General features: G+C 37.5%; 2 protein-coding genes across 4 annotated transcripts in view; one reads left to right on the top strand and one right to left on the bottom strand.

Annotated features, from left to right (window-relative positions):
• The window catches only part of LOC145664726 (uncharacterized), a 30,232-nt gene extending 27,786 nt beyond the window's left edge, over window positions 1-2,446 (bottom strand). Inside the window, exon 1 of the mRNA XM_081731611.1 lies at window positions 2,360-2,446. The gene's annotated coding sequence lies outside the window, so the exon portion shown is untranslated. The remainder of the gene's footprint in view (window positions 1-2,359) is intronic.
• Window positions 1-18,488, top strand: part of LOC145664748 (uncharacterized) — a 578,976-nt gene that overhangs the window by 471,293 nt on the left and 89,195 nt on the right. The window lies entirely within an intron of this gene.

Here is an 18,488-nt window from a genome sequence, read left to right as displayed (position 1 = left end):
TATATTCTTGGGACGCTTAATTGATTATAGTAAACGGCTTTTCTAATGGTACAGCATCTATTACCATTTTTACTCTATAGCAGTCAGTGTTAAAACCAGAAGGTTGATTTCTACCACTTCCGGTTTCAATACACGGTTAGGAAAGAAGATGGCACCTATTCTTAGAGCGCTAAATCGATCCAAAAAATGTTTTTCGTAGATAGATATTGACACCGGAAGTTGTAGTGGATTTTATCACTTCCGGTTTTAATATACAATTAATGTAATACCTTTAATCGATTGTAGGAAACTACTTCTCTTTACCTATTTACACTTTTTATTGTATAGTGATCAACGTTCTAACCGGTCTTACCAACATTGATACTGATCTGTCCGGTAGTTCTAAATATTTTTGTCTCCAGGGTGGACGTACACAATATGTCCAGGCGCGAAGTAGAATCGACGCCTTGTTTTTCGAAAACGAAGCGAAATCTGTCCCATATTTAGGAACGTTTTTACTTACTTGGATCTCCGCAATCACCTCGTCACTTTTGGCCTTGCATTTATGTTACACCCGATATATATATATATATATATATATATATATATATATATATATATATATATATATATAGGGTGTAACAAAAAAGGTACGGACAAATTTCAAGGGTGGACAAGCAAAAAAGTTCATATAACCATATGTCGGGAAATGCATCGTTACAGAGTTACGGCCATTGAGCCACCTAATGGTGTGAAATTGTCACATTCTGGTCACTCTTTAGTGTGACTCAATTTACACCTCAATAACTCATACCGTAATTAAGCTAGCAAGATAATTTTAGTAGCAGTGTTCCTGAAGGATGACGATTTCCGCCAATATGCACTTTATAAGTGTACCACCAAAGAGGAAGGAATGACATCCCCAAAATCCTGATGCAAAAAACAAAACCAAAAAAAATAAAATAAAAAAATTACGCTCCCCTGTCCGTCGTGGTACTCCCACATACATAAAATACATATTTGGCGGAAAGTGTCGTCCTTCAGGAATACATATATATCAAAATTATCTTCCTAGCTCAATTAGGGTCTGATATATATAGGGCGGATTAAGGCTTTTGGGGTCTTGGAGCTGACGATTTCAAGAGGGCTCTATGGTACGAATAAAGCTTAAAAAATACTGATGCTGTATTAGATTCTGCTTCGCAGATGGGGGCGCGGTGGCTCACTGGTAAAGCATTCACCTCCGATGCTTGGGGTCCCTGGTTCGATCCCAGCTCGCGCCGTGTGTACTTTGTGGTGGACAAACACCGTGCTCGTGGGTTTTCTCGGTGTTCTCCCGTTTCCTCCCACTTTCTTCATTCCACCATTTCACTCATTTCTCATAATCACCGTCTCCTTTAGCCTAACCGACATAACCGTGGGACGTTAAACTTAAATATTTCATTTCATTTCATTTTCTGCTTCGCGTGGAATGAGGATTTAGTTTTTCGTGAGGATTTAGTTTCACCTAAAACTAAGATATTGAATATCGACACACTATTAAAAGGAATTACTCAGAATTAGCTTTTGATAAACAAGATAGAAATTGTATGTACGTTTCAAAATCAATGGGAGAACATTTTATTATACTTTTCGGTGTTAAGTAATTTTTCCCAAGACATGTGGTTAGGGAGACTTTTTAGTATCTCAGAGAGCCCAAATTGATTAGAATAGGAACTTTTTTTTTTTTTTTTTGTTAAGGAGATTTGGAAAACCATCTAGATTTGCTCTAAGTAATGACAGAGATATTTCAAAGGAATTGTCACCACAAACTAATAACTTGGTTTGTAATAGCTCACTCCCTCACAAAATAAGTATCATGAAGACGCTAGTGGAAGAAGAATTAAACTCTAGCGATACCGCGAGCGGGAAAAAATAACGGAGGATGGTAAAACATGGATATTTAGATAGATCGCATACTAGTTCCTGTGTAATTCCTTAAACCGCTTGTTATAGGTCCTATAGTTTCTAAGGCAGGGCGTTTCTAAACATGATTTTTCGAATTTTCGGCGGTTCATAACTGAAAGAAGAAGTTTTTCGACCTATGTTTCTCAGAACTTTCTTTCTTTCATTTCATATAAGGAATCACCTCCCAAAGTCTGTCGGTGGAGTTATCTACCACTCTGTATATATATATATATATTCCATGCAATGATTGCGTAGAAATATAAAGGAATTTACAGGGAAAAATAGGCGATTTCCGGTTGACCTTGCATCTGCCGAACTTTTCTGGCTACATCAATAGTTCTAACTTGTAATGGGCGCGAATGAAGCCAAAATAAATATTTCTATTTGAAAAAATGCTTAAAATTAAGAAATATATATATCTATAGTATCTTACCTGTGAGCGGAAACGTCTTTCAAACTGTTGCTGAAAAGATGACACTAGACTCTTCAATGTCGCGTACTGTTGCTGCGAGATGTTATTACGTAATGAACTCTGTTTTATTTTTATTTTTTATTTCTTCTGTCCCTGCGTGATGTATCAACTTTCACCGAATTCGTCCAGATGGCAGCACGAATGAATAAAGTAAGCGAAAATTACATCTAGAAATCGCTTTGTTGGATGAAGGTATGTCCTCATTTATTTTTTTATCTTCTGACGTGTTTATCACTTATCTAATGTTGAAGAACACATTACTTTTGATTTATTTCTTTAAACTCTTAAATATTCTGGAGTAAGTTGTAGATTAATTCTGAAAGTTAAAAATTGTGAAGAGAATGTTTCTCAGAATTGACTGCTTTCTTGTTCCCAAAGAGCCCTTGGCGGTTTTTCGTGGAAAATGAAATTCCGGTTTGCATCTATTATTTACAGAGAACATTAGCGTACATCATACCTTGGAATCAACCAGGGGCTCACTTATGGGGGATACACCAGGTCTGGACTCCCCCTGAAACTTCGTAACTCGACTTGTACACTTTCTTAATATAGCTATTACTTGTTTAATAGACAAATGATTAACGTAGCCTAAAGATTTTATTTTACATCTTCCTTTCCTTTAAGAATAATCTATTTCTATCAGATTTTCTGAGAATATGGATGGAAGTAATTAATAATTACTTATAATCGTTTCGGGTGCTAAATAACACAGGTTTAATACTACATAGACGTATTGGACCCCCCATAGAAGAACACTTTGGACCAGTCCCAACAAAAAATTCTGGGTACGTGCCTGGAATCAACCCACTAGCATGAACATAACATACCTGACAAAAAATTCGGAAATGAGTGATGGTTTCCCACATACTCCCCATTATAAAATTTAGAAAGTTTTTCCACTCTACGCCGTGGAACGTTTTGCGATACGGAAATTTTAGTTCTTTTTCCCCGAAGAAGTTATCTTCGAACCTAAATAACTGCACCCAATTTTTGGAATAAATTCTAAATTTCATTTTCTGCCAAAACCGTCAGGGGGTCCTTTTACAGCAAAACAATAAAAGGTAGAAGCCACGGCACTAAACTTCGTCGCTCCATTTTCTTAAAGAAAATCATGTTATACTCCAGTTATTACTAAAACATTTATTTATGAAATACGAACCAAATTATATGACGTTTTCGGAAAACTTCGTACAACTTTTTTTTTCAGCAAAAATAAGGTAAGTCATATTGTCTGCGATTTTTTTTTTAATGAAATATGAATGAAATCGTCTGAGTAAGTTTCGTAAAAATGGTTTGAAAAGAGCTTAACACCAAAAGTAACCAAATCTACCTCTTCTGGGTTTTTCTCAAGAAATGGTGTACGTCACACTGCTAAGGTTACTAATGAAGTACTACCTGAACCTACGCTGTCTGCACAGCGCATCATTCACTTATGAGCACACTCTTAAAAATTTCCTTGCTCAGAAATGGGAAAAATGCACGTTCGAAACAAAATAAGTAATATTTATTCATATTTGAGGGAAAATGTCTCCTTATTTCCAAATGTGTTTTCATTTGTGAGCTCAAGGCAAATTTTCAGGTTCCCATTTATGAGATTTTCTCACTTCTTAAAAATGAGAATGAAATAGTGCGTGATTTGCAATATCATAGATGATTAAAAAATAACGGTAATAATCTTACCGAAATAATATTACTATGTTTTTACTAGGGAGTAATATTGCTAGGGCTTAATTACTATTCAGGAAATGCGCCCGCCTATTCCTTTCCAGGTAAATTGTCTTTGAATTTCAGAACAGTTCTTCCCTGTAGAGTTAAATAGTCTTTCACAATGAACCGTAATTTATCCAAATTAAAATCAAACTCTCAGCTAGATGCTTTAATTACTGCGTTACACAACAAATTTTCCTCAGCTTCACTAAACACTGTTTGCCCACCATGAGTCTTTAAAGTGGTTTTTCGAATTAACATGTAAAGTTACTGTCGCTTTGGGACTTGTACTACTTGCTGCTAGCTTGTTTTGGTATATAGTTTTTAATCATGTTCGATCCTGAGGCGAACCATATTTTTTAACTGGGTTGCCAAACTCGAGACGAGCGGCCTTGGCTGTGGGTTACTTTTCATTCGTAGCTAACTTCGCACAGAGAGAAAGAAAGAGGGAGAGAAAAAAATTGGGTCGCCGATGCTACGCTCTTTCTTATATTACGATTATGGGCCAGTAAGCACAATGCTATCTATTCCCAGATTCTTGCACATCAATGGTGTCATCGCTACTATGAGGAGAGAGAGAAAAGAAAAAAATCCATAAACATTACCAAAATAACACCATATAATATGTGTATTAAATTTATTTAATCTCTTTTAGTGAACAGCAGACGGTTTCAACAAATCACATAATATTAGCAATTATGAGGTTTCAGCTAGACTCGAATAACCATAGCTTCGAAAAGATCATTGGACATACGTATCTCAGTCTCTCAAAGTCATGGAGAACTTCTTACACCAACGCAATTGAATAGCCAGTAACAACAGTATAATAGTTGTTATCCTTGATAATACATTAGACAGTTATTTACATTTCTCGAATAGACTCTTTGAAATAGTGAACTTTAGTAAGCTACATTGTAGTAAATGGAAAGAAAAATACAGAGAGGTGTATTACTACTTACAAGAACATCTCATTACAGAGGTAGTAGTTATGCGGCTGAGTCAACCATCCTCCTTCCCAAAGCACATAACGTTTCCACTCTCTTTCCGCATCCAACTGTATTAAGAGGGCGCCACACCTCAACTAGGCTTACAATTTAAACAGCGGCGGGGACATATATCAGTAGTAGAAACATTTACAGGAGGTACTATACCAGCCAGCAACCAAAACTTCACCCCTGACACCACCACATTTCGGCGTGAACAACAGTAGCAATACCCACCATCTGCGACGCGCCTAACTAGACATTAAAACGTAGCTTCTTAATTTAACGTTTACAGGCACACAAATACTTCAAGGATTAGTATAAATCTTTAACTGCGTGGCAAATTCAAATCACAAATCATAAACTAAAGGTTATATGGTAAACAATACGGAGTGCCCACTAATGGGTCGAACATGAGCCAGCTGTTACTAACTAAACTTTTCAACTCTACCAAATCATGACAACTATAAAGTAAACAATACGAAGTGCCCGCTAATGGGTCGAACATAGGGACTAGCAGTAAAATAAATGTTATACACTAATGAAATTCTAATGCGAGAAAGAAAAACGACATCGACATCGGACTACCCCGCCGGCTTGTGAATCGACTTACTGGATGAAGAGCTCACCTTTGCTTTAGACTGTCATGTTAAACACGAAATACATAATGTTAAACATTAATCCAGACATGGTAAAGGAATGTAGAATAAGTGAAATACACGATATTGATAATTCGTAAATAATTAACCTAATAAATGGAGACAGTATCAATTTCACTCTAATTACTTGAAATAATAATATTGAATATTTCGGATACGAATATTAATTCTTCAAACAAAGTCACGTCAGAAATTTTAACATCGAAAGAGGTTACCTGAATATTGATGATTAAGGTCCGTCCAGCAGCTACCCACAGAATTCCCAACTGATAGGATAGGGTTAACACCGCAGAAACTAGTCTTTCAAGTGCACAATCGCAGCGGCATACGTGACCAACGGATTAATCTTCACAAACTCCCTCCAGGCCTCACTTAACATGATGCAGCAGAATACTCCAAAATCAGGGCGCAGAATCACTATGGAGGCACCAAGTCGGGAGAAGTAGATAAAGGACAGACTGCAGTAGGAATTCTCATTCAGCTTTTACAGCAACAGAATACAAGTTGACGACAATTGCTAAGGTCACTACATAGAAGAACGGACCACACAGACAAAGTCACAGGGAGAACATCTTCATCTTCACTTCAATGACATTACGAAGTCACTTACACCATGTGGTAGGTCCTAACTGCAGGATTGACCGATAATTAATAAGCAACGGGGTCAGATTCAAACCAAAGAAGGAAGACGGTTTCTGATGTCATCGCAAAGAATATCAGACCACACAGGCGGGATTACAGGAAACATCTTCGTCTTCACTTCAGGTGCTGGAGAAGGATAGGAAATTAAGTTGAAAACCTCAGCCAGTAGACTTCGCCAAGACGAGCAAGCCGCAGAATACAGATTGATAAGTTCGTCAGTTTACGAACTACTTTGACACTTCACAATAACGTAACACTCCCCTCCTCCACCACTACTCGGATTCCAAGTAATTCCATGATCCCGTTCAATATGTCGCTATCATTTTCTTTCTGTCAATTCGGAAGACAAACATTAAGCTACCTCCTCGTAGACATTTTTTTTTGAAGTGCGGAGAGGGAAACAGAAAACGCGCTCACACAATCCTCCTTGCATCCTGATTGCCTGCTATTAATTGCGCAGCATATAACAAATCTAAACGGAAATTATTATATAGAATTTAATATAACAGAATAAAAGTAGATTGAATATAGATTACTATTTAATTAATATACTCACAAACAAAATATTCAATCTAAATAAAAATGCAAGCACTTTGGTTTAAACACTAGCGCTATCTGGCGAAAAGCGAGAATCAAACTCGATGCAGACCATAGACTAACAAAGAAAATAGCATAATTCAGCTAAACAAACCAGCCCAATTGTCGACCATATTGAATCCATCAAAGAGGTCGAGAATTGGGGGGAGGAAAGGAGAAGAAATAACACTTAGTTAAGAGCTAATTAAGTAATCATATTAAATAATCTCTTTGGGAAAGTGTAACGGTCAAAGAGGATTGTTACAATCCTATTTGCCTTTCATAATTGCTTGCCATTCTTCTGGTGGTTATGGTAATGTTGGCTTTCACACGTTAACAGGCTTTGACTCTGCACTCAATTCTTTACCACCTTATACCATTGTTGTTTATAATTTCAAATATCTGCCAAAATACGACAAAAATATAACTGAGATCCTATCATGTTTATGGATACATCTTGTTCTGTTTACCCCCTCCCCCCAAAAAAAACTTGACATAAGGCTGAAAATAATTGAAACAAAAAATATATATTTGTCTCATGATTACAAATGTCGAAGAAATATTGTAACAGTATGTTGAGGCATCAGAAAACAAAGTATCAATCCTCTGGGTTCATTTACACAATGCGTTCATATAAATATAGAGCGACTATGTTTTCTTGGTTAAAAAAGGGTGTTGTATATTTCTAAAATTTACTTCTTGCTTCTTTTTCTGAAAAGCAAAGACCTGTCCTATTCTCAGCACGAACTTGTTTCCGTGTACTTTCCGTAGTTATGTCACTAGACGCACTTTTAACATCTACCCAAGTTATACACTCTGTAAAGAAAAAATAGCGACACCTCAATTTTCAAAGTAACTTACACAGAAAACCATAGTTGCAGCCCGTTAGAAGAGGAATAGAAGGAAATGAAGAGTGGGATAGTTCATTTGCGTTATCTGTGACACCTGTGGTGTACGACATCGCTTGCCAATTGTTTGTGTATCAGTAGTATTTTCGATACATGGCACTGAGTGCGTCTCGTAAATTATTGTAGTGAGAAATTCTGCATTGCATTTGTGATGTGTGGGCTGAGGTAAATAGCATTTTATGATTGTTCTTTGCTTTCTCATTGTTTGAACAGTGTCAAGTGGCAAAATTGTTGTTGTGCAGTGATGTTTGTGTGTGATATTGTTGCTACATGTGGACCGTAAACAAATAAGATGGGTAAGAAATGTGAGTTGTTGCCATGTGAACAAGACATAATTCTTGCTTTGCGCAGCTAAGGCAAATCTCTAAGGGAATAGATGGAATACTGAAAATCCATCATTCTACGGCAGGAAGAGTAATTTATAAGCGGAAACAGCATAACAAATCGTCCCTTCGTCAACAGTGTGAAAGAAAAAAGAAAGCATCACCCAGAGCAGATTGCTAAATGAAATCAATAGCACCGCAGATTTAAGGAGTGATTTCCCCAAAAATCGCTTCTGTAGTTTGACGTGATCTTGGAACTGCAGTTACTCGTACAACTGTATTGTCTTGACTGTATGAAGAGGATATTACAAAGAAACCGTGTAGAAGGTCGAAACTGACAAAACACAGAGGACTTCAACATGGTTTTGTGAGTCGATATTCAACTTGGACTTTTGACAACTTAAAGCATGTCGTTTTCTTCGTTGAAAAGAAGTTTAGAATAGTGGGAAACGATGGTGGTGTGAAGTTGTGGATACGAACAAGCAAGGAACTTGACAAGGATTTAGTTTAAGAAATGCAAATATTCAGTTACTGAGTGATGGTATGGGCTTGGTTCACCGTTAAAGGCATCAGACCAACGGATATATGTGAACGATCGTTTGATGCACGAAAATATCTTCAAATTCTGGTAGTTAAAGTTCTTAAAATAGCTAAAGACGACTTTTCTGAAGAAAATTTGGACTACTTCCTTTTCCAGGACGATAATACTTCATGTTACCGAGCGAAAATCGTTAATACGTGGTTCAAGAATATGACTATTTAGAGACTCGTGTGGCCTACAAACTCACCTGACATGAATCCAGTTTACAATTTGTGGATCAATATGAGCAGAAGATTCAATAGACAACTATCTCAAACAGAATGGAATTCAAAGAACAGATAATCCGGGTGTTATTCCGTGAAATCGAGGTTGCATTTGCAATAGCCTTGTTACCAAAGGGCTCCGATGATTCGCTGCACTGCAGAAAGCCCATGGTGCACATACAAAATACTAGTTTGGTGTATCGTACTTCCCGATGTTTGCAGACAATATGTCTTACCCTAAAGAAATTCCATTTCTTGTTTTCTGCTATTGTTGTTGATCTTTTTCAGTTTTATGTATTACTCTTCCTACAAACGATTTTGCTCAAAACACACATAGCTAATTATATATGCATATAAATTCGCTAAATTCGTGTCAAAAGCCTGAAACTCTGGCGCAAGTATTAAGAATGAACTGCTCATTAAGAATATGTATTGTAATACTATCAGGAATTCATGTAAAAAATCATATTGATTAGAGTATGTTGAGAAAACCATATCCGAGCAAGTGTCGCTATTTTTTCTTTACAGAGTGTATTCATCTTCACCCCCGACTTCATGTCACCCCACCTGAGGTAGAGAAAACGAAAAGTTAATACATGAAGAATGTTTGAGAGTCGCGTAATAACAATCTACAAGAAGTGTTCCGAGAGTTCATTGACTGGCAACATAGAAACCGATTCTCTGTAAAGAAGTCTATGCTTGTTGCATGTAACAATAGCCTATGGTAAGCTTTGCTAATGAAAGTAAAGAAAAAAGCGCAGTTGTCGCTTGTTTGCTCCCTATAAAAGTCGAACTGCTGGATGTATTACAATGGCGGGTAAGAATGATATACAGCTAGTTACCAGATAAAAGATCGCTATTGAATGTTGTGTAGTTACTCAAAGATGGCCAGGAAACGTTTGAGATGATCCAAACAAGTACACAATGAAGAAATAACGGACAGATCGGCTATATTCAAGTGGTGGAACTGTTGTAAGGAAGTGAAATGCAATGTGCAATTGTAACTCCATGTCGTTACAGTATTATTATTTGTATTTCCGAAGGGAATTATTACGGATTTTTTGACGCTCATTGATTGTGTTAATCAAGAGAAGAAAGTGTATGCAGTGGAAACTTCAAAATTAATGAACAGGCCTCGTATGGAAATTTTCCAAGAACTCTCTCTCTTCTCAAGCGTATACATATATGTTTGAATGTGTGTGTGTGTGCAGCTAACTTGGATCGAATCGCCCAGCAGTCCTTTTATGGTTAAAAAGAAAGAAGAATCGCTCCACAGAACATTCCAGCAAGAAGTCTCATCGCTAAATATAGCCATTGCGTCAGTTGGTTGCGTTTCAAGTTAAAACCGGGATTTTCCCTTTGGAAAAGCAGCACAAGAGGTTGGCGAAGAAAGCAAGTCAGTCTATTGAAGAGACTCTGCTAGGCAGGCGTGCCATCGCACCTGTCGTGCGTCCTGCACGTAGAGTAGGCTTTTACACGGGCTCGCACCCAGCCCGTCGACCTGACTTTAAGTTTCCAGAGCTTTGTGCCCGTTGTTGTTCCTAAGAAGTTGAAGTGAAAGGAACCAAGTGTTGGTGTTGTGTAGTTATAGAACGAGCCTTGAATCTAAGTTCATTTTGTGATTTTATGAGTTGTTGTAGCCGAAAAGAAAAAGGGCTAGCCAGCTAGTTTTAAGCGTAATTCGATGCAGTCAGTAGACCTTGGCAGGAGCACTTCCAAACAATAATTCTATTGTGAACAGCATAACTATTGGATGCTTTCTTTCGTATGACACATGAACTACTGGATGGTATTTGGGAACCAGATTTCTGTGGAAAGGACGGCCCAGAAGAGGAAACTGCGGCTGACTTAATCCCTACCCTCCTTGTGTAGTGCGTAGTGAAACGCGAGTGTTATAAATTATCCCCTACTCTCATCCCATGCCGCTAGCGCAAACTAAGTAGAATTGAGAAAGAATCATTCTTATAAATCGAAAAAGCCACCTGATCAAAGTAAATGACTTTAAGAAAATAAAAAGTAAAGTAATTGCTTTTGAGCGCTCAGGTTGTTAAATATATAATTTGCTTGTAGTTTACTTATTGTATGTTGTTTGTTTGATTACAATACATAGTACTCACAATTTTAATCTCACGTTTAATTCTTAGCCGTGATTGCATGTAGCTTTACAAGGCGTTGTAACAGTTTATAGATTATTTACTTTAATTTGTTTTGTTCATCCATCTTTACGGCAAGCACTCTTTTCTCCCCCGATATCTTTCCAGCGGTCGGTGGAGACGGGGACTACTTGTATGGTTTGTGACGACCTCTTGTGGGCGCTGGAAGCCACGAAACCAAAGTTGGAAGCAAGTGAAACAAAAAAAGAGAGAGAAACAATATTAGTTTATTTACGATAAACCCACAAAGGTTGGTCATAGAATGTTCTTGTTTAATCTTATTGTTTTAATTTTGTTGTCTTAAGATTACCATATTTATCTTCGACATGAATTAGTCAAATTGTTGTTATAGGTGTTAATATTAGAGTTGCCCCCATAAGATTTATCTGTACGTAGATTATTATATGCGCGTTCAGAGAAGAATTCTGAAAGCAGATTTCTTCGTTTAATGTTCTGTAACTGGATAATATATTCACACACATATATATTGTGCAAAATAGAGAATAACTTCGTAATTCCAATAACTAATGTTTAAAAATTGTGTTATCTGATGCGGAAATGTATAGCAAAATGCAGGAATAAGTGAAAGTAATCCTGCTTTCGATCATCCGGATCGAAATTCCTTCAAAGTGAAAATGTCTATCGATCTTGATTACATCTGTTACCTTATTGATATGTATATTAACCAGATATTAGCCATATAATAGTATAGTTCAAACCTATCAATTAATATATATACGTACCGCGGATCTCATGCCGTCAGATATATGTTGTATGTAATATGAGGCATGTAAATTTGCTTACACTGTTTTTGAATATGCTGACGAAGAACTGCCGCTGGAACACGTATGGTAATTCTTACACTACGCTTGATGTTTATAGGAAGACATGTCAAATCTTGTTCTGGCTAAATATTACTATAAACGAAAAATGATAATAAAACAGATGAAAGTCAAAGTTGTACCATCTTTATTTGTATATTAGATAGACAGCACTTATAAACAGGAGTATCTTCAAGCGGTTACCTTCCACGAGCTGGCAATCTTCGTAGATGAATAAGCATTCTATTCCTTAAATACCTGTTCTGCTTGTGCCAAACATGTAATTCAGAACAGAAGAATCTCCCACAGAAGTGGAAGTTTACACAGGATAATATGAAAAGTGGGTATCCATTAAATCAGTGAACAATGAAAGTAGATATATTATTGAAGGAAGATAGTCGCTTGTGAATTCGTGAATTGACAGCTAAACGGAAGGTTGGCGTAGCAAGATGTCATGGAATTGTTAATGAATACCTTGAAATGTTTCGTGTTTGTGCATGATTGGTGTTGCGTTCTCTGAGTGAAGAGAAGAAGTTTCGTTGCGTTCAATGTTACCAGCATTCTTCAGCGAGTGGAACAGTCTCTAAACCATTCTTCGTATAGCCCATATCTCGGACCATGCGATTTCTGTACTTTTTCAATACGTTAGAACCTACACGAAGAAAGCTTAGCATGGACCAGTAAGTAAAAGTCGCCACATCCACTAACTTACACCAGCTCTTAGAAAATGGTCTAAATATAGATGTTTGAGAAGCTAGTGCATCGCTGGGAACCACGCATAACAAGTGAAGAAAGCTGTTTGGAAATGTAAATCCATATCAACCCTTCTAGTGATTCGAACTTCGAATAGTAATCTCAGTTCACAGGACGAACCTTCGGTTGCACAAAAACCGTGTGCGTGAATTTCCTCGGGGTTCTCCCATTTTCTTCATTCCACTATTTCATTCATTTCTCACCATTACCGTCTCCTTTAGCCTAGCATAAATGCGGGACGTAAAACTCAAAGATTTCATTTCACGAACTTTCGGAACCGCCCTCGTACAATGGGTAGTTTAGCACGGGAAGTAATAACAAAATACAAGGTTCTCATTGGTTGGCATTATCTGTTTCTTGATACGTAGCATGCATATAGCAGAAATCAAATGATTGCTGCTGTAGTTTCTCGTGGCTGAGCGTGCTTGCGCCAATGGCTAGTAACGGAAATCGCTTTTGGTGTGGGTTTAAACCCGACCCAACCATTTTTTTATTTTAAAAAAATTCATAACACGTTTTTCGTTAAAATAAGATGAAAGTAATACTCAAAAAAGTGATTTATTTGCTTTTGTACAGATAATTATTAGTAGTAGGAACGGGTTAGAAGCCCCGCAGGGCTCGTTTTGTTCCACTTTTGACCCCACGATATAAAATTTCTGACCAACTTAAAACAGTTGGCTAGGGTTGCGCATGAAAAAAAGTACTTCCGGGAGTATGAACGAAATACACGGTTCTAATTATCCGTTTCTTTGCCACGTAGCATTCATATAGCAGAAATCAAAGGTCTGCTGCTGTTGGCCATCGTGGCCAAGCGTACTAGCGCTACGTGCTAGTAATAGATACCGCTATTGGCGTGGGTTTAAACCCGGTCGAAGGAAATTTTTTTATTTTTCTTAAAAATTTTCATAACCCTTCTTTCAATAAAATAATATGAAAATAATATTGAAAAGTGATTTAGTGACATTTGTGCAGCAGTAGTACTAGGAACGGGTTAGATGCCCAACAGGCCTCGTTTTGTTCCACCTTGACCGCCATGATATAAATTTTGTGACCAACTTAAAACAGCTGTCTAGGGTAGAGCGCGAAAGAAAAACGTACTTTCGGGACTATTACTCTCCCAAGCGGGTCGTGATTTACAGTGGACTAATTTTAGATTTATCAAAATAACGGTGCAGATAAAGAATATCAGGGCCTCATTTTTTAAAATTGACTTAAATGACTGGGTATGAAAAAGGACTGTATTAATTTTCGGCAGCTGAATAGAGGGGTGCGCCATATATTTAATACGTTCCTATTACCAAATATCAGATTATTTTGTCAGTTATGCGCTGCCACCGAGTGGACTGTACGTAAACTTGAACACCGTTTCGACCTCAGTCTGTGTATTAGTGGTTTGCTGCCGAACAATAACAATACATTTTTTTTTGTTGCAAAATATTTTTCTGAAGAACTTGGGCCTTATGCAGAGACGTTTTGACGTCTGATTAACGCCATACTACGGAGTTGACTAACGGGTGGTTATCAAAATTGTATTCAGAGTTTCTGATTAGGACGTAGTATTTGACGAAGTTAATCACATGTGACTAATTAATCTAGAGCAGAGGCTAATCTTTTACCAACGGTTTAGCGTACGAAACAACATTTCGTATTTCATGTATTTTCATTTTTACAGACTACGCATGCGCTGATCTACTTTTCCGTAGTTGCCACATTTATATTTCTCACCGATGCATTGGGATTATATAAGTTAATCATACCCAAATCATCATTTTAGTTGTACTCAAGGTAGACTCTGAGTACCATAACGTGCACCTCCCTTAGTAAATTGTTAGTATGCGTACTAACTAGGCTGAGACTAACCCTAGATTAACGAATTCTCTCTGGATACCGCGCCTTGAGTTTTTCGGACGTGCCAATTGTGCACATACTAACGTGCGAAATCGTAATTAAAGTCCTACAACAACATATTTATAAACATGCGACAATCATTTTGGACATGACTGTACATCTGATGGACCAGATGATGTTTTCGGGTAATGAAACCATATTTCAGGATACTACGCCCATTCACAAAACTGCGGTTATTTTCGCGTGGTTTGATTATAAACATCGAGATAAAGTTAAAAAGCTGTTTTCACTCGTCCAATGTCCAATCAATCCAACATCTGAGATCCGTTGTGGAGACGCAAATCCGGAACGTCTCCGCCTAAATCCTTTCTTGCAGAACTCAGTGATGCACTGTTCACGAAAATGTATAGTCTAGTATTCCACTTGTTAACACACACTACCTCTATGACCTCAATCCATGTCTCATCACAGCTGTTCATAGGGTTAAAAATGGTCCAACGCCGTATTAATCTATAAACCCATTTGTACTCTATTACTGTACCATCTTGCTGACGTCTCATTAAACACCATAATCAATAAACTAGTATTGACATAGAGAAGAGCATTCGATTTCAAGTACTATGTACGTAAAGAAGCATGCGTGTGTATAAACGTTAGGAGGACATAAACAACAGTGAGTACTATTTGTTAGTTACTAGTGTACTATGATATACAATTTAGAGTTGTATTAGAATCTTGTAGCGTCAATAGTGGCGGACTTGGGAACTATAAGTCTGTTATTCAATTGAACAATTCCAACTGTCAGTTGCAAACTTGTATTTGGTCTAGGAATTAATTCGTGCGGTTGGTACGCACACATTGAAGCTGTAGTACAAACACAAAATACATAAATACCTTAAGAAAAATATTGTCCATCGCTAGCCACCACTTTCGCCCATCTGTCAGGCAATGTACGGATTCCGTGGCGAAAGAAGTCCTCATCCTTGGAAGCGATCCAGTCAGAGACCCATGTTTCGATATCTTCTGAAGAAGTAAACCGCTGTCCAATCAAATCGTTGTTCATGCAATCGAACAAGTAGTAGTCCGAAGGAGCAACGTCTGGTGAATACGGCGGGTGGGGTAAAACTTCCCATCCGACATTTTCTAAATAGGTTTTGACCGGTTTTGCGACATGTGGGCGAGCGTTATCATGTTGAACAATAAGTTTATCATGTCTGTTCTCCCATTCTGGTCGTGTTCTGGCCAGAGCTTGCTTCAAACGCATTAATTGTCGTCGATAACGTTCTCCATTCATAGTTTCACCCGGTTGCAGCAGCTCATAGTACACCACACCTTTCATATCCCACCATATGCACAGCATAACCTTTGCACAGTGAATATCTCGTTTTGGTTGTGATGGACCTGGTTCACCTGGTTTCACCCAGGCCTTTATTCGTTTAGGGTTCTCGTAATGGATCCACTTCTCATCACCCGTAATAATTCGATGCAGAAACCCCTTTCTGTTCTGTCGTTGAAGCAGCAATTCGCAAATGGTTTTTCGTCTTTCAACGTCTCTGTCTTTCAATTCATGTGGAACCCAATGTGACATCTTTTGAATCATTCCCATGGCTTTCAAGCGTTTGGAGACTGTTGTTTGATCAACGCCTAATGCTGCTGCAAGTTGTTCCTGCGTTTGACACGAATCCTGCTCGAGCAATGCTGTCAATTCTTCGTCTTGAAATTTTTTTGGCTGTCCAGCTCGCTCTTGGTCTGCCAAGCGGAAATCACCACTTCTAAACCGTGCAAACCACTTCTGACACGTTCGCTCAGCTAGAGCATGGTCACCATACACTTCCACCAAAATACGATGACTTTCAGTCGCACTTTTCTGCATGTTAAAGTAATGCAGCAGGACACCCCGCAAAAACACTTTATCAGGCACAAATTGCGCCATGTTCACTTGACTACAAACTGGTGTTGTTGACGCTTTAATCCACTGCCCTATACTACGAACGATACGCGATGACAGGGGTTTGCAACACATGTGTGGATACACGGAACTGTGGGACGCTCCGTTCGTTGCGCCATCTCTTGTCCACCCGCACGAATTAATTCCTAGACCAAATATTTTGAAGGATCCAAATCAAATTGAAATTGTTAATACGTGTGAAATGCAATATCGGGTATAATCCGTGTACCTAGGTACGTTAAGTTATGGATGCCAAGAGGTTATACATGTCCTTGTTGAAATATCTCGTAAGTTAAAAAGAAATTATATGGTAATTGTTATAAATGCTAGTAAAAATACTTATTAGTAAAAATATTTATATAGGGACAGATTGAAATGAAATGTAAAGTTAGTCCAGCTTATGCAGAGTCGTTTTGACGTATGATTAGCGTCGTACTAAAGGCCTGACTACTGCAGGAAACATATGTTAGTCGAACTGTTTAGTATGGCACTAATCACTCGTCAGAACGATTCTGCTTAAGGCCCGGTGAGTTTTCGTCATAAGATTAATGGGGCCTGTTTAACTGTATATCTATATTCCATCTATTAATTATTTACTGTTATTTCGTATATTTGTTGAATACTTGAAAAATGTCAATTCATGAAAGTAAGCATATTGTTAAAATCGTTAACTTTTTTTTTGAATCAGACCTTTTGGGCCGCATTCATACTAACGGCCTGACTACTGCATGAAACACATATATTTTTTCACGCCCTACCCTAGCCAACGGTTCCAAGTTGGTCACAAGGAAGCGGGTGAGGATAAATTTACTTCGAAGTTGTACCACCCGAGTGTGACATAAAGTCACGTGGTATTATCATAGGGGTTAAGGTGGAACAAAACGAGCCCTGAGGGGCTTCTAATCCACTTCGCTTGCTGACGATCGCTCAGGTTTGTTTTGTAGTGTAAGTAAATAGCTTCTTATGCATTATATATTACGTACAAGGGTAAATAAGTATTATTTTTACATGATTTTGATGATAAAAGTGTTATTAATTTTTTTTTCAAAAAAGGAAAATCATTGGGGAGGGTTTGAACCCACACGAACATTCATTTTCATTACTATCCCGGGAGCTAGCATGCTTGGCCGCGAGAACCGACAGCAATTGACGTTTGATTTGTGCTATATGTACTAGGGTGGAGCAAAAAAAAAAAAAAATCTAAGTTGTCCAGTTGAATAGCACTAGGTGTCAAACGTTGTGTATTGACTAGTATAACATTCGTGATTTTTTTTTCATAATTTTGTACTTCATCTTCATTCCCCGCAAGACCCTTAATATTCCCTTCCTTAAATATTTGCAATTTTTATGATTTTTTTTAAAATATTGATTTTTTTCAAGTGCTCAATGAAATCGAATTAAGTGTAAAAAAGTTGCATAATGACTAGATTAACTACACCATTCATGATTTTTAAAATAATTTGCATCTTCATTCCCCCGCAAGAACCTGAAATTTTAAAGTTTTTATGGTATATTCTAGAGCATTTAGATGGCGCAACAGTGGGTCCTCAAAAATTCTTGGAAGCTATAGGAAAAGTTTAACCAATTGTGAAGATTTACCATTCGTTAATTTTTAAGGCGATTGTAGGAAGTTACCCCACCATGGCGGAAAAATACGTCAGAAACCTTTAGCACAGGCCATAGATACATATGTTCAATAAGATGGAGCGAAATGGGGGGTCGATTATCAAAAGTTGTCCAACGAAATAACACTAGGTGTCAAAAGTTGTTTATTGATTAGTATAACTTTGGTGATTTTTTCATAATTTTAGTACTTCATTTTCATTCCCCGAAAGGGCCTTAAAATTTTGCAATTTTTATTAAAATTTTATATTTTTCTGAAAATATTATTTTTTTTTAAAGCTGCCCAATGAAATCGAACTAGGTAACAAAAGTTGCATAATGACTATATTAACTACACCATTC

The sequence above is a fragment of the Thermobia domestica genome, chromosome 1 (assembly GCF_964235325.1).
Source record: "Thermobia domestica chromosome 1, izTheDome1.hap1.1, whole genome shotgun sequence".
NCBI classification, from domain to species: domain Eukaryota; kingdom Metazoa; phylum Arthropoda; class Insecta; order Zygentoma; family Lepismatidae; genus Thermobia; species Thermobia domestica.
This window is presented reverse-complemented; position numbering and strand designations above follow the sequence as displayed.